At 54.0% G+C, this 12,978-nt stretch overlaps 1 protein-coding gene across 1 annotated transcript in view; it reads left to right on the forward strand.

Annotated features, from left to right (window-relative positions):
• Positions 1–12,978, forward strand: part of LINGO1 (leucine rich repeat and Ig domain containing 1) — a 169,601-nt gene that overhangs the window by 15,606 nt on the left and 141,017 nt on the right. The gene's annotated exons all lie outside the window — the stretch shown is intronic.

Genomic DNA, 12,978 nt, shown 5'->3' on the forward strand with positions numbered 1-12,978 from the left:
ATGCTCTGGAGGCTTCCCAAGCGTGCGCTGCCTTTGCTCCCACTGTAAAAGGCCTTTGGGGTATTTCGGAGGCTTCCTGTGGCAGGAGGATGCAGGGTGGCTGGGGGTGGCTGTGTGTCTGGAGGGGGACTGAGCCCCTGGCCCAGTGAAACACACTCGTCTGCTCTTTGCACGTCACAGTAGGGGTTTTTTTTTTAAGGTTAAGGAAGTAGAACTGGGTTTGTGAGCTGGGGCTGAGGCTGCTGTGGGGCTGACCGCCCTCCTGAGGGGTGCAAAATCAGTCTTCATGGCTGTGGAGTGAAAATTTAGGTTTAGAACCCAAAACCTCAATTTCTGGGATTGTTTTGGGTTTTTAGACTTTAGGGCCTTTCGTTTTCGAGCTCCTCCTTGCAAACAGAGGTGGTGGCTGTGTCTGGTAACACAGGATAATCACAACTTGTCCACATGTGTATTACCCTGTGCTGGGCAGCTGGGGCTTGGAGGAAGATGTGGATGTCGCCAGCCTGTCACCCTGTGGGCATGGGCTCAAGACTCCTGTTTTGGGAGGTCTGTGAGAGGGTCACAGTAGCCCCAGTGAGCTAAAAACACAAGTTGTAGCTGGGATCTGACTTGTCCTGATTCCCTTTGGGAGTTCCCTTCTCATACCTCTGGAGCTGGGATCAGCTGGGATGCTCCAGCTGTCCGGCTAGGGAATCGGGGGCAGTTAGCGCTGCTAGGGCTGCCGTCCGCGGCCATAAATATCCAGCCCACTCTAATCCTCCTGGTAGCTCCAGCACTGCTGTTTCCCTGAGAGTTATTTGACTCTTTGTGTTGCACTTCTCAGACAAATGGCTTTTAAATAAAACCCTCTGCTAACTCGTTAGGCCTCCTGTCCAGGTCACTTCCTGCATGGATGATTTATAGGGCTGCTTTTAACATTTTATTAACTTTAAATCGCCGGAGCCAGTCAATTGGAGTCTATCCCATTAGCTGTGGTGAGTGGCAGCCCGGGGCATCAGGCTCTCCTGCAGCCTCCCTCACTTCTGGGGAGGCTTCGATGCTCCAAGAGCAACCACATTAAGAGATGGGAAGGAACAGAAGGAGGATTTAGATAAGGAGGAATAGATCTGGGATGGTTAAGGAGATAATGGGGCTTGTGATCATATCTGGGGAGTTGGCTTATCCCCTGTCCTTGTGTTTTCTCGGCTGCATCCCCTGCAGCATGTGCTGAACTGTGCAGCAGTGGGTGAGGAACATCAGGGCTTGATAAAGAGGTGGCTGCTGCAGAGCGATCCCGGCAGGGCAGCGCTGCCCGAGCATCCCTGAGCACCTGCCTTGGGTAGGATGTGCCTGGATTAAACCCCTCCTGTAGCCGTGCCAGGGACAGATCCTTGCCTAGTACATGCACAAGCCCCTTTGGCTCCTGGCATCCCATCCAATCCAGTGGGCTGCTTCCAGGGAGCCTTGAATCTGGTTCCCAGCCATCTCAAACCCTCCTGCACAGCACAGCAGCTCTGAACCCTCTTTGAGCAGAGCCAGCTCTGGATGGGTCCTGCAGGTGCACAGGGGGCTGCTGGGGGCTGGGCAAGTGGCGACCATTCCAGCTGGGAAATCCAAATGAGATGGAGATCGTAAGTGATACCAGGCTGCAGCAGCAGCTTTGATTATCTCCGGTTTTGTTGCTGCTCTCCCCCTGTGCCCTGTCTTTGTTCCACTCGTGCTTGGAGATACTATTCAGTGGAGTTTTCCAGCTCTTGATAACAGGGGAAAAAAAACCCCGAACTGCTACACAACCGGAGCTAATGAGCTCTCTCTGGAAATAAAAGCATCCTGAGGACAGCCTTGCCATACAGAACAGCCCGTCCTCTGTGGCTGCTCCGGCCACTGCCTCCAAGTGGTGGCCCAGCACGGGGCTGTGGGAGCTGGGTAGGGCTGTCACCTCCCATCCTTCCCCCCCACCCCGCCATTGCTCATGTGAGGCATCCAGAAAGCCGAGCCGTGGTTTGCCCCTCTGGCAGAGCTCTGCTGTGGGGACAGGGATTTGGGAGCATTTGTCTGACACCCCGATGTAGAGCCCATCACGTCGTGCATGCACGCAAGACAGGGCAAGGAGGAACATGCGTACCCCCATGGGTCAGGACCAGCTTTAACTGGCTTGGAAAGGGATCTAGGTAATGCCTGGCTCCCGTCGTGGGCTGGGCATTCTCTGGGGTGCATGGATGTAAGGAGGTGGGCTTGCTGCAGCCCTGCGTATGTGCAGGGAAAGCAGACCTGCAGTCCCCAAGGGCTGTCAGGGTTGTCAGGCATGCGGCCAGGAGGGAATTTATCTTGCAGCAAAGCCGGCATCTGAAAGCCATCGCTTCTGATGTGCCCATGATTTGCTGAAACCTGCGTCTCCTTTGTCATATTTCTGTCTGTCTCTGCCTCAATCCCAGAGCAAAGACAGAGAACTCGCAGAGAGGAGCGGGGTTTTTTTCCCCTCCACCTTTAAATATTTATTGTGAGCTCTCAAGATACGCATGCTGTGATCTGGGGAGCCTGCCTGCGTGCTGGCACTGCCTCCTGCATGGCAGAGGGAGGCTGCTGCCCTTCCCTCCGGGCAGCGCCGGCAGAGCCTGCCCCCTCCTCCTGCCGCTGCCCCCTGCAAGAGCTGGGTCCGAGGGGAGCGACCGGGGGTGCACCTCTTCCCATGCAAGTGCTCCTGTGGGAGCAAAACCAAAGACCCGCTGACGTGCTGTGCAAAGGCGGCTTGGGGTTGGGAGCTGTGTTTTTGGGGAAGGGGCTGAGACACACGTAAAAGCAACCTGGCCCACCCGGCGAGCTCCATTGCTGGGGTGGCACAGCCTAAATGGCACCCACCCCTCTGTCCCCTGCCTGACTTTCCATGTCCCCAGCAGCATGCAGAGATGCCGCTGGACGCTTTCCCTCTCATCTCTGCAGCTTGTCCGGGGCTCCCAAGGTCGTGCAGGTAACAGGAGCAATGCTGCCAGCTGGGGCTTTGCAGCCTGAGCTGCCATGCTGCGCCTTGCGCCTCCCTCCTGTTCTCTTCTCTTGCTCTGCTTTTCCAAGCCTTCCTGCTGCCACTGCTTGGGCACACGCATTGAATTCCGGGAGAGCAGCCCCGTGCCGCTGGGATGCGTGTGCCCGGCATGCCGATGAGGAGCAGGGCTGGTGCTGGGGAGCGGTGTCTCTGCCCTGGGGCGTGCTGCAGCTGTGGTCCTGGGTCCCTACAAAAGGGGAGATGGAGTCCCAGCTGGCTGCTGTGACCCTCCAAGCATTTCCCTGGAAGCTGGTTCTCCCGCAGAGCTGGCTCACCTCTGGCTTTACCGCTGCAGTGCCTGGACCAAGGGAGAAGGGATTTTGCATCTTCCCCTTGCAGCTCAAGTGTGGTGGTGGTAAACTTTTAGGAGAAAAGCCAGGAGCTGGTTTCTCAGCAGCTCTGCAAGGGATAGGAGGATGTCTGCCTTTCCAGGTGAGCACGCAAATCGCTACCTCTGCCTCCAGTCACTACAGCCCGGGCGACCTGCTCAGCAGCTGGCAGTCATCAGCAGAGAGGCTTGTCCCGTCACCCCTGGCGGTGCCAGCCCCGGGCTCCCTGGGACCTGTGAGCATGTGGGCACTGATGCAGAAAATCCTCTGCAGAGGCCTAGGGTTGGATGGCAGGTGCAGCTCTACTGGGAGATGCCTTGAAACCAGCTCGTAGCCAAAGGCAAGAGGAGGCAGTGGAGACAATAGCTGATACAGTGGAATTTATTTTTTAAGGAGAAATAAATGCAAGTCGGCTCACTGGTGCAGTGCTAGCACTGGGAAATTAAACTCCAGCAAACTGCAAAGAGATGAGGTTGGGACCGTGGCGATGGTTCCCTGGGCTGCTTTCCCCACACCTGTCTGCCCTCTGCCTGCACCCACCATGAGCTGCCAGCAGGACCAGCCCTCTTCACCCTCACTGAATTTCAGACCAGAACAGCCTCATTAGCAGGAAAAGTTTCCCTGAGAGAAGTTACTGCTGCTCTTAGAAGTGCAATTATCTCTTTTCTGCTATCGCAACTGTGGGCATTGAAGTCTGCTGTTCTTACACCGTGTCACGGCAGAGATCTTGTGCACAGGAGGGTGCTGGCAGGAGAAAATAAGTGGAATTATAGCATGGGCAGTTGTTGGAAAGAAGCCCTCATCACGGGTTTGTTCCCACCTGGTTGCCTCGTTGGAGCCCCTGCCTGCCCCTTTGCCCCTGCCTGCCCTTCCTGGCATCTGCCCGCGTGTGGCGTGGCTGGGTGGTGGCTGCACATGGGTTTTAAAGAAGGTGGAGGAGATGTGCTGCGTGTCAGGCTCCTCGCCACCCGTGCCCCTTCCTCCTCGTGGTGTCACCCCTGGCCCAAGGCTGCGGCACCCTAGGGCTCCCTGGCTCCAGCGGGATTGTTCACTGGGCAGCACGTCGGCAGGAACGGGCAGTCCCAGAAGTGTCTACTGGGAGTGAAAATACGAGGTCTGAGACCTGTAGTAAACATTTCCTTAAGGTTCAAGCTTACTCAGGCATCGGGCATTTGACCGAGCAAACCGCTGTGGCACTCCATGAGCCATGGGGAAAGCTCACATAGCACGTGCAGGGGAAGTTTGCAGCTGGATGTTGTAATAACTTTTTAGTGAATGGTTGGGATAAGTCATATTTCATGAAATCAGCCAGGAAAAAGATTGCTGATTAATTCATTCTAATAAACGATGGTGAGCAGTGTGTCTTGGTTCAAGCCAGACTGACTTTTACAGTGATTCATGGATTTTTCCACAGGAAAAATCACCTTTGTGGGGTTTGCTGGTGTGCAGGGTGCCTGGTTGCCTTCGTGAGTAATTTCCCCCCTACTCTGAAAGCACCGGGATGTGGAAAAACAATGAACTTCTCTGCAGGAGCTGCAGGTGGAACTGGAGAGGGAGGAAGGCTGTGCTGGGCTCCACCGCTGCAGCCGGTGGCTGTGTCCTTCTGAAGAGCACCGCGGGAGCTGGGGGAGTGGGAATTTCACTGCCAGAAATGCCGAAGGAGGCGAATCTTGGGGAAGAAAGAGCAGAACCGAGATGTCAGTGCGTGCCATTCCAGGCTGGCCAAGTGGGGTCAGTTGGGACCGGCTGCTGCTCCCCCTCGCAGCGTGCGGCAGCACTCCTCCGGCAAAGCAAACACCCGAGAAGCACGTCCCGGCATCATTCGTTTGTATTTAATTTGAGTTTTCTTTATTTCCAGCACCTTAGCTTTGTGCTGGAAGCTGGCCAGCCTCCGTGGTCCTCCGTGCTGCTGGGATCCACAGGTCCGGGGTGGGAGTGTGTGCCGGAGGCGGCAGGCAGCGTGTGGCTGGAGGTGTAGCGTGCGTCTGTGCGATGATGCTTTTTTAAAAGAGCTGAGGTGGGACGGGGAAATGCTGGGTGAGGCACTAGTCATAGGTGTGAGCAGTGCCTGCGCCTCGCAGGCGGGGCTGGGGGCGGCGGCGGCCCTTGCTGCGGTGCTGGGGGTTGGGTTTTAGTTTGGAAATGGAAGCAAAAAAAAAAAAAAAGTAGTAGTTCTGCTGAGCCTAAACTTGAAACTTAATTTGGTTTCATGGTGAGATTTTTTTTTTTGACTGTTCTTGGTGAAAAATGCAGGTACTTGGCCAAAGCCTTGAGTTTCTCAGCATGGGAAAGGAAAAGTGGCACAATGGTGGGAGAGGCGTGTGTGGAGAGGCAGTTGCAGAGGAGGAAGAAGTCAGCCTGGAGGTCGGTCCAGCCCCAGGAAGCGACAAGCAGGCTGACACGTCCCTTGGTGCAGTAACACCCCATGGCAGCATGGCTCTGCCCGCCAGGTACCCGCCCAGGTCCCTTGTCCCCGCAGTGGCTCCGCAGCATTGGCAGGGGCTGCATTCCCAGACCAGCGTGCCACCGCCACCCCTCCAGCCCCCCCTCCACCGCGGTGCCCATCCCGTATTCATTACGATGCCCGTGTACTTCTCTAAGCCCAATATACTTTGAATTACTGCTCATCTATTCCTCTTGACATCCTCATGCTCATAACTGGGAAGCCTGCATTACCCGTTTGCACATCTGTCAAACTGCGTGTTCCTTGGCCATTTCCAGAGATACATAAAATTGCCCGTGGTTATGACATTATTGACAACCTGCCCCGTCTCCTTCCCCCTCCCCGAGCCCAAATGGCTGCCTCGCTTTATGAGGATTGATATTTGGGCAGTAAATATTTTAGAGCCTCATCTGATGAGTGTGTCTGTGCGGGTGAATACATTTCTGGCTGAGGACAGATGTTGGAGCTATCTTCATTGGAAATGCGGGGCCTTGGCTTTCTCTCTCCTGCCTTTGCAGCATCTCTGCCATCTCCCTGCAGCCCCCCAGGGCTGCCCGTTCCCAGTGGAGGAAAGGAAAGCAGAGGGAAAAGCCAGGCGGGGGTCGCCAGGAAGGACTAGGGCTGGCTGGACAGGCAGAGCAATGCCAGGGGTGCTGGCTGTCGATGGCCGATTGCTGCAGCATCCTGATGCTAGGCTCCCCATGTCCATCAACAGCAGGATTGAATTTCTACGGGCAAGGTGTTTTCCTTTCCCAAACCCAGGGAAACCACCAATTTCTGCTGTGCTGGACAAGTAGTTTCAGCCCTTTTTAAAAAAAAGACTATATGTGTCAGGCTGTCTGTGGTTTCCGAGGAATATATTTTGACTTGGGTGTTCTGAAAAGCCACTTCATCTCCCCAGATTTCAAAATGCACTTTAGGAGATGCCTCTAAAGAGGAAACAACTTGGGAACAATACAGCCTGGGTGATCTGAACAATTTTTTTTATCTTGCTGAGAAAAGTAAAGCAGCCCATTTTCAGTTCCTCAAAACGATTTGCTCTGTTTTCCCTCAATCAGCAAAACAAAAAGTGTTGCCTGGTTCCTGGGGAAGAGCAGAGGCAGGTGCAGCTCCTGCAGAGCCAGTGGTGCCAGGCCGGACTGCAGCTGCCTGCGGTTGGGGGTGTCACAGCTGGGGGGCATCGGGATTTGGGGAGCTTTTGAAGTCCATCTGCGCTCAGGCTCTGCCGGAGTTTTGCTTGTGTTACTAAGTGGAGTTGTCCTTGCACCCAGATCCAAGCCCAGCTGGGCCTGGGGTCCCTTCCCGGCAGGGAGGAGGGCTGCCCGGGGGGCTGTCCCAAGCCCTCTCCCCGCAGTGGCGCTGGAGCATATGCAAGGCCGGTCAGCCCACGGGTGCCCCGCTCTGCTCAGTGCTGCCTTGTTGCCATTTTGCTGCTTTTTTCCTTTCTGAGTGTGGAGTGAGTGCATTGAAATGTGTAAAAAAAAAATATATATATATATAAAAAAATATATATATATATAAAAACCCCCATCATCTGCCTGGGAGTGGCTTTGCAACCGCTCGCTTGCAGTTCCTTGGAGCCTTTGTCACGAGGGCAGGAGTTTCCTGGCTCTGAAGTGGGGTGCTGTGTGCGGGACTGGGACCCACTGCTGGTGGGGCCAGGGCGAGGTGATGTGGGGGCTGCCGGGCTGGCACCCCCGCCGGCGTGCCACCCAAGCACCGGCTGTTCCCAGGGTGTGGGTGTCCTTTCCCAACCCTCTTTGCTGGCTGCCAGGGGAGCGATGTGCAAAGGGGACGCGGCAGCATCACTGGGTGCTTAGGGGCAGGGAGTGGGATGGAGCATTTCTGGGTCCTGCTGCTTGGCGTTCGGAGCTGTTCTGTAGGGCAGCGGGGTGCCAGGGGGGTTCCAGGGGTGCCCTGTGGGTCACAGCCTGTCAGCCACCTTCTTGGGGGCCTCTGTGCTGTGGTGAGTGCAGGTGGTTGCTGGTACCACGGAGTCCACTGTACCTCTTGCATCCAGTTTGCTCATTCAAGGAGAGCTCTGTGATATCAAGGAGCTAATCTGTACAAGACAGATTTGCAAAGGTGCTGAGGGAGGAGAAGTTGTCCAGCTCTGCTTGCAAGGGTTTGGTGTCTCCATCTCGCAAGAGCCTTGCTGCAGGAGTCGCACACTGGGGTGAGGAGTTCAGTGGCCTCGTTTGCTTGCCAATGAAGGATGCTGCCCTGGCCCTGGCCAGTCTGCTCTTTTATGGCAGTGTAGTATCTATTTATTTATGATTTCCGTGGGTGGTGTTTTGGATGATCTATTGAGCCAGAGTGAGATATTTTGAGGCACAGTGAGATATTTTAAAAACATCTCATCACTCTGGAAATATCCATGGTGCGATAGCTGCGTATTAGTCATTCGGAAAGGGAGTGATTTCAATGAAAGAAAAAACATTTCAACTTGTCAGAGCATTTTCACTCACTGTCTGCCAGTCAGCTGCTGTCAGTCTTCAGTCTCTGTGGCTGGTTTTACTCTTCTCAGGCTCTGCCTTTTTATTTTATTTTCTAACAAGAAATAAAATAAACCCTCTAATGGATATTGGTAGCTATGAACTCATCAATTGTCAGTAAGAAAAAGCCTTTAAAAAGATGCAATAAACCTTCTTTGCAGTGGATTATTTCCAGTGGGATTATTTCTCCTGGGGACTATCTCCATTTGGAAGGAGAAACTCCTCTTCCACATATTGGACCTTGAACAAAAGCCCCTGCCTCCGACATGATTTATCCCCCTGGAAGGTAGGAGTAACTCCAATACTCTTGCACACCAGCTGGGGATGCAGAATTAGGCTCACGGAGAACAGGAGGAGAGATGGTTTTCTCTTAGGAGAAAAAAAAAAAATCTGTAAGAAAACACAAGTGATGAGGCCCCGTCCTGCAAGGGAAAACAGCACAAAGCCATTCAGCAAATGAAAAGCCAAATGAGCTGTAAAAAACCCTCCACCGTGGTAAGAGAGATTTTCACTTGGAGGGAATCCGTTGTAAATCACCTAACATTCAGCTTTGCGCTGCCATTTGGGAAAATGTTCATCATATTCTGCTGGTCTCTGCTCTTACTTTACCTGTATCTATAGCTGGGGTTTCTACAGCACAGCCCACACGCCCCGGGGAGGAGGCGATTCGGCCGAGATGCTCCCATCTAGTTTGATCATTCTCCATAATCAGGCTAAGAGTAATTGCACTGTAGTTACGCTGTGAGTACTATGCACTGTTGCTGTGCGGGATGCAATTGCCATCGCCTTGTGCAACCGGTAGATAGCTGCTTAAGTGACTCAAAACTATCCCTTTGTGGTGAAATGCTTGGTTGGTGTTGATGCCCAGAGTTTTCCCAGGGTGTGGGGTGCTCAAGCACATCTAAGGGCACCTCCAGGGAAGCCTGGTGGGAATGGGATTGTGCCCGAGCTGTTTTGGGGGGATGTTTCTCTGCTGCCCATGGCTTCCCCTTGGCCAGGGAGCCCTGGCTGGGTTCCCCTTGCACCCGGTGCCGAAGCCTGGTATGTGCAGGGAGGTGCTACCTCTGCGGCTTGCCCCCCCGCCCCCCCCCCTTCCCCCACCCCTGCCACCAGCGCTGAGCTCTGGCTGCATCCCCACGCGTGCCCACCCCACCTCCTGCCGCTGCGGTCAGAGTGGCTCCAGCCAGGGGTTTAAAATAGAAGCTATTAACTAAAGAGCAGGAGAGGGCAGGGGAAGGCAGCCGGGTCCCTCTGGGGGGATGCCAGCCGTGTCTTGGGGTTTAGCGAGCCCTGGTGCCTTGGAGCCTTCTCCCGACTCCCCTGGGATGAGAGGGGCATTGCTGCCCGTGAAAGCAGGAATCACGGGGGTCAGGGTGGCGGCTGCCCTGGACCAAGTGCCCCTAAACCCCCTGTCTGACCGAAAGCTGGGCTTGGCAGCGGGGACTCGTAAGCTTTACAACTTTTGCTTTTTATGTCTGGCAAAATGAAATCAAAATGGCCAACCAGAGCCATTTCTTTCCTTTAACCTTTTCACTTTCATGCCCACACTTGACCCAAAATATTCTTCTTTTGCTTCGCACTTGGCACTCCCTCGCTGGACAATTAACACAAGCTGACCTCTTGCATTTCTCGGCCGGAGGCAGGACTTCCCACCCAGGTGGTGCATCTCTTGCCTTCCTGGCGTGGTACCTCCTGCATCCCTTTCACGTGGTGAGCGTGTCCCCGTCCCGCGCCCCTGAGTCAGCAGTATGCCGCGGCTGCTGGCGTGCTATTTCGGCTTAAAAAAAAAAAAAAAGAAAGTTTCAGTATTTAAAGTATTTAAGCAGATGGGAAGCCACAAACTACAGTCGGTGGAGGGAGCGTGTTTCATGACTAACAAAATATGCCAGGTAGGCCATTCCACTTGAGATATTTTCAGGAATATAATCACTTTCACACATCTTCATAAATTTGCCAAAGTGTTAGTTTTCCCCCATATGGATTGGGGAGGACGCAGCATGTCATGACTGTTGCACAGCATCTTGAATGCTGTGTCTTCACGGTGGTTTTTTAAATTTTCGTTCTTTCCCCCACCCAGGCTGTAATTGAAATAGAAGTTTGATACCCCCTTCCCCGTAATTAGAGTGGGCAGAGGGTCATCCTCGAGCGGTTCAGTGAGGGAGCTCCTTGGCCTCTATCCAAGGCAGGGCAGAGGAGGTAGTGATTAAATTTCCAGTAATTCCCCCAAAAAGGGCTGGGGTTGGGATGAGGATGTTGTCCCCAGTGGGCTACCAGCAGGTGATGGGGGATACACTAAGGGGTGGCCCAAAGGCTGTGTCCTTTCTGTTGAGCTCCTTTGAATATATGCTCCAGTGTCACAATGTGGTAACAAATGCAAAATATTTTGAAGTCATTCAGTCTCAGCATTGGATTCTTTCTTTTCTTTTTGATATTGTGGCAAAATTAAATAAAAGGACCCGTTTTCTGTATGTTATTGATCTTTCACTCAAATTCTGGGCCCTTTTCCAGGAAAAATGAGCCCTTTTGTGAACAAAGAGACAAGCACCTTCCCAACAAAAGTCAGCTTTCAAATTCAATGTTCTGGGTGTTTGAAATTTCATGTTTCTGATGGGAAAATATCAATTTCACTCAAATTTGCAGAGAAGTGATGCTGGGGATGGGGGAGACTGCCCTGAATGGATTGATGAGCACTTGAAGGCCAGATTGCCAGAGGGATTTAAAAGCAAAGGGAAAAGCAGCCTTGTCACTTGATTTTGAACAGCTTGTGTTGTGAATCCAGAGCCAGGCTGCTGGGCTGGAGATGGTCCTGCTGTCCTCACCCCTCAGGGACCTGGAGCCTTCACTGTACACCCTGCATATGGCAGGAAGGCTCAGCCTGACTCTCCTGACCAGATCTCAGCCTCAGTGGTTTATATGCTCTTTTTTTTTTAACATGGTGGCTGTTGGTGCCAGATAACAAACTGGTGTAAGCTGGTGTTGCTCTGTTACCTTGGTTGGTTGCCCCACCAAGAGTTGCTTGCTAGTGTCTTTGACAAGCTGGGCTTTGCCGGCAGTGTTATACAGGTTAAGTCATTAAATCTCTGTAGCTCGTTTATTTGTTGGTAAAGCACTTGGGAATTGCTTGGGAGGAGACACTTTACGCTCCCTTGGACCACGCTGCCACGTGGACGCTCGGCTGTCAGGCTGAGCTGGGTGTCCTGAACACGTTTGTAGCTCTGCCCATCACTGTGATACCCTCATCGCACTGAGGGGGCCTGTGTTCATCTCCCAGTTCTGCTGCTGCATCCTTTGATAGCAAGTAAATTTTTTTTTTCTGCATCTGTTTTCTCCCTGCACAGCAGTGATGCTATTTCCTCGCTGTAATGTGGAGGGGATGGAGGCAGCACTGGCTCAAGGGCATTGTGCCTAGGGCTGTCTGTTTGGCTCCCTGCTCATTCACCACCGCTACATAAAAAGTTTGTCTGGTGACTCTGAGCAGAGAAGTTTCTCCCCCTGCCCTGACGGGATTGCTCCGGGTGCTTTGATCCCCGGCTGCATGTGTAAGCTTGCTTATCTTTGGAAAGGCACTGGCGGCGCTGACAAGCGGTGCAGGAGATGGGGGCTGTAGGTGGATCGTTTTTAGCGGCGTGCACGCACAGAGCAGACAGCTTGGGCATGTTCCAAAACACTTCCCACGCCCCCAGGCTGAATTTTAAGAAGCTGGGGCATCTGCACATTCAAAACGCTTCATGGGGGGGAGGGGGGGAAGAAGGAAAAAAATCCCAAAGGCAGGCAGAGCAGCCAGCGCGTGGAAGGGGCGAGCAGCACCCAAAGGCTGATATCTTGCCGCGGAGGGGAGTTTGTTGCAAAGGCTGAGCAGCTCCAAGCCGCTCTCCGGAGGGGCAGAGCACAGGTGAGCGTGGAGCACGGTCACGGCTTGCCTTGCGGCCGCTTGCAGGCTGGTCTCGCTCATGGTTGAGTGGGGGGAATGGGAAGAGAAGCTTGAGTTGTCCTGGAATGGTGTCTGGGTGAGTGCCTGTTCCTCTGGGGTGGTGCAACCTCTGAGCAGCTCCCTATGTCTGGGGGCCCCAGAGCCTTGCAGGAAGAGGGATGGTAGTGGGGGGCAGAGGGGGAGATGGGAACGAGCCCCATGCTTTGGATGCTTCCAGGGGCTGCCCGGGATCCTGCCTGTTAATGGCAGGAGGTGTCTCACCAGCCCCTTTCTGTGGGGCAGCCTTGGAAGGCAGGACCAGCATCATCACCTTCTGCATCTCCTGGGGGAGCTGAAACCAGCAGGCAGTGGGCAGGGGTTGATGCTGGCAACACGTGAGCCCTGCGCTTGCACCGGCTGGCTGAGGGCTATCTCAGCCTTCCCTGGGGCAGGGTGGGACAGACAGCCGGAGACGGGAACCTCTGGGGCACGGAGGACAGAGGACAGCCTGTGTGTACAGTCCAGCGAAGTCTTGGAGCCCCTGGAGTGAGGAGCTGGGGCGTTCTCTTTGAGTCCTGGTATAGCTTTGGATAAGTAGCTTCAGGCTGTGAAGGTTGGGAGGCTTTCTGTGCTGGGTGCCTAGCTTAAGTGCTGAGAATAGCCCCAGTTCTTGCTGTTGCTGCTCCCTTGAGATCCAAGGTCCCTGCTTCTGGTGACGTGGGGCCTTGGGGGTCTTGCACCGGAGCATCAGGAAGGGATGGGTGCAAATCTGGAGAGCCTGA

Source organism: Falco rusticolus, chromosome 7 (genome assembly GCF_015220075.1).
Source record: "Falco rusticolus isolate bFalRus1 chromosome 7, bFalRus1.pri, whole genome shotgun sequence".
NCBI classification, from domain to species: Eukaryota; Metazoa; Chordata; class Aves; order Falconiformes; family Falconidae; genus Falco; species Falco rusticolus.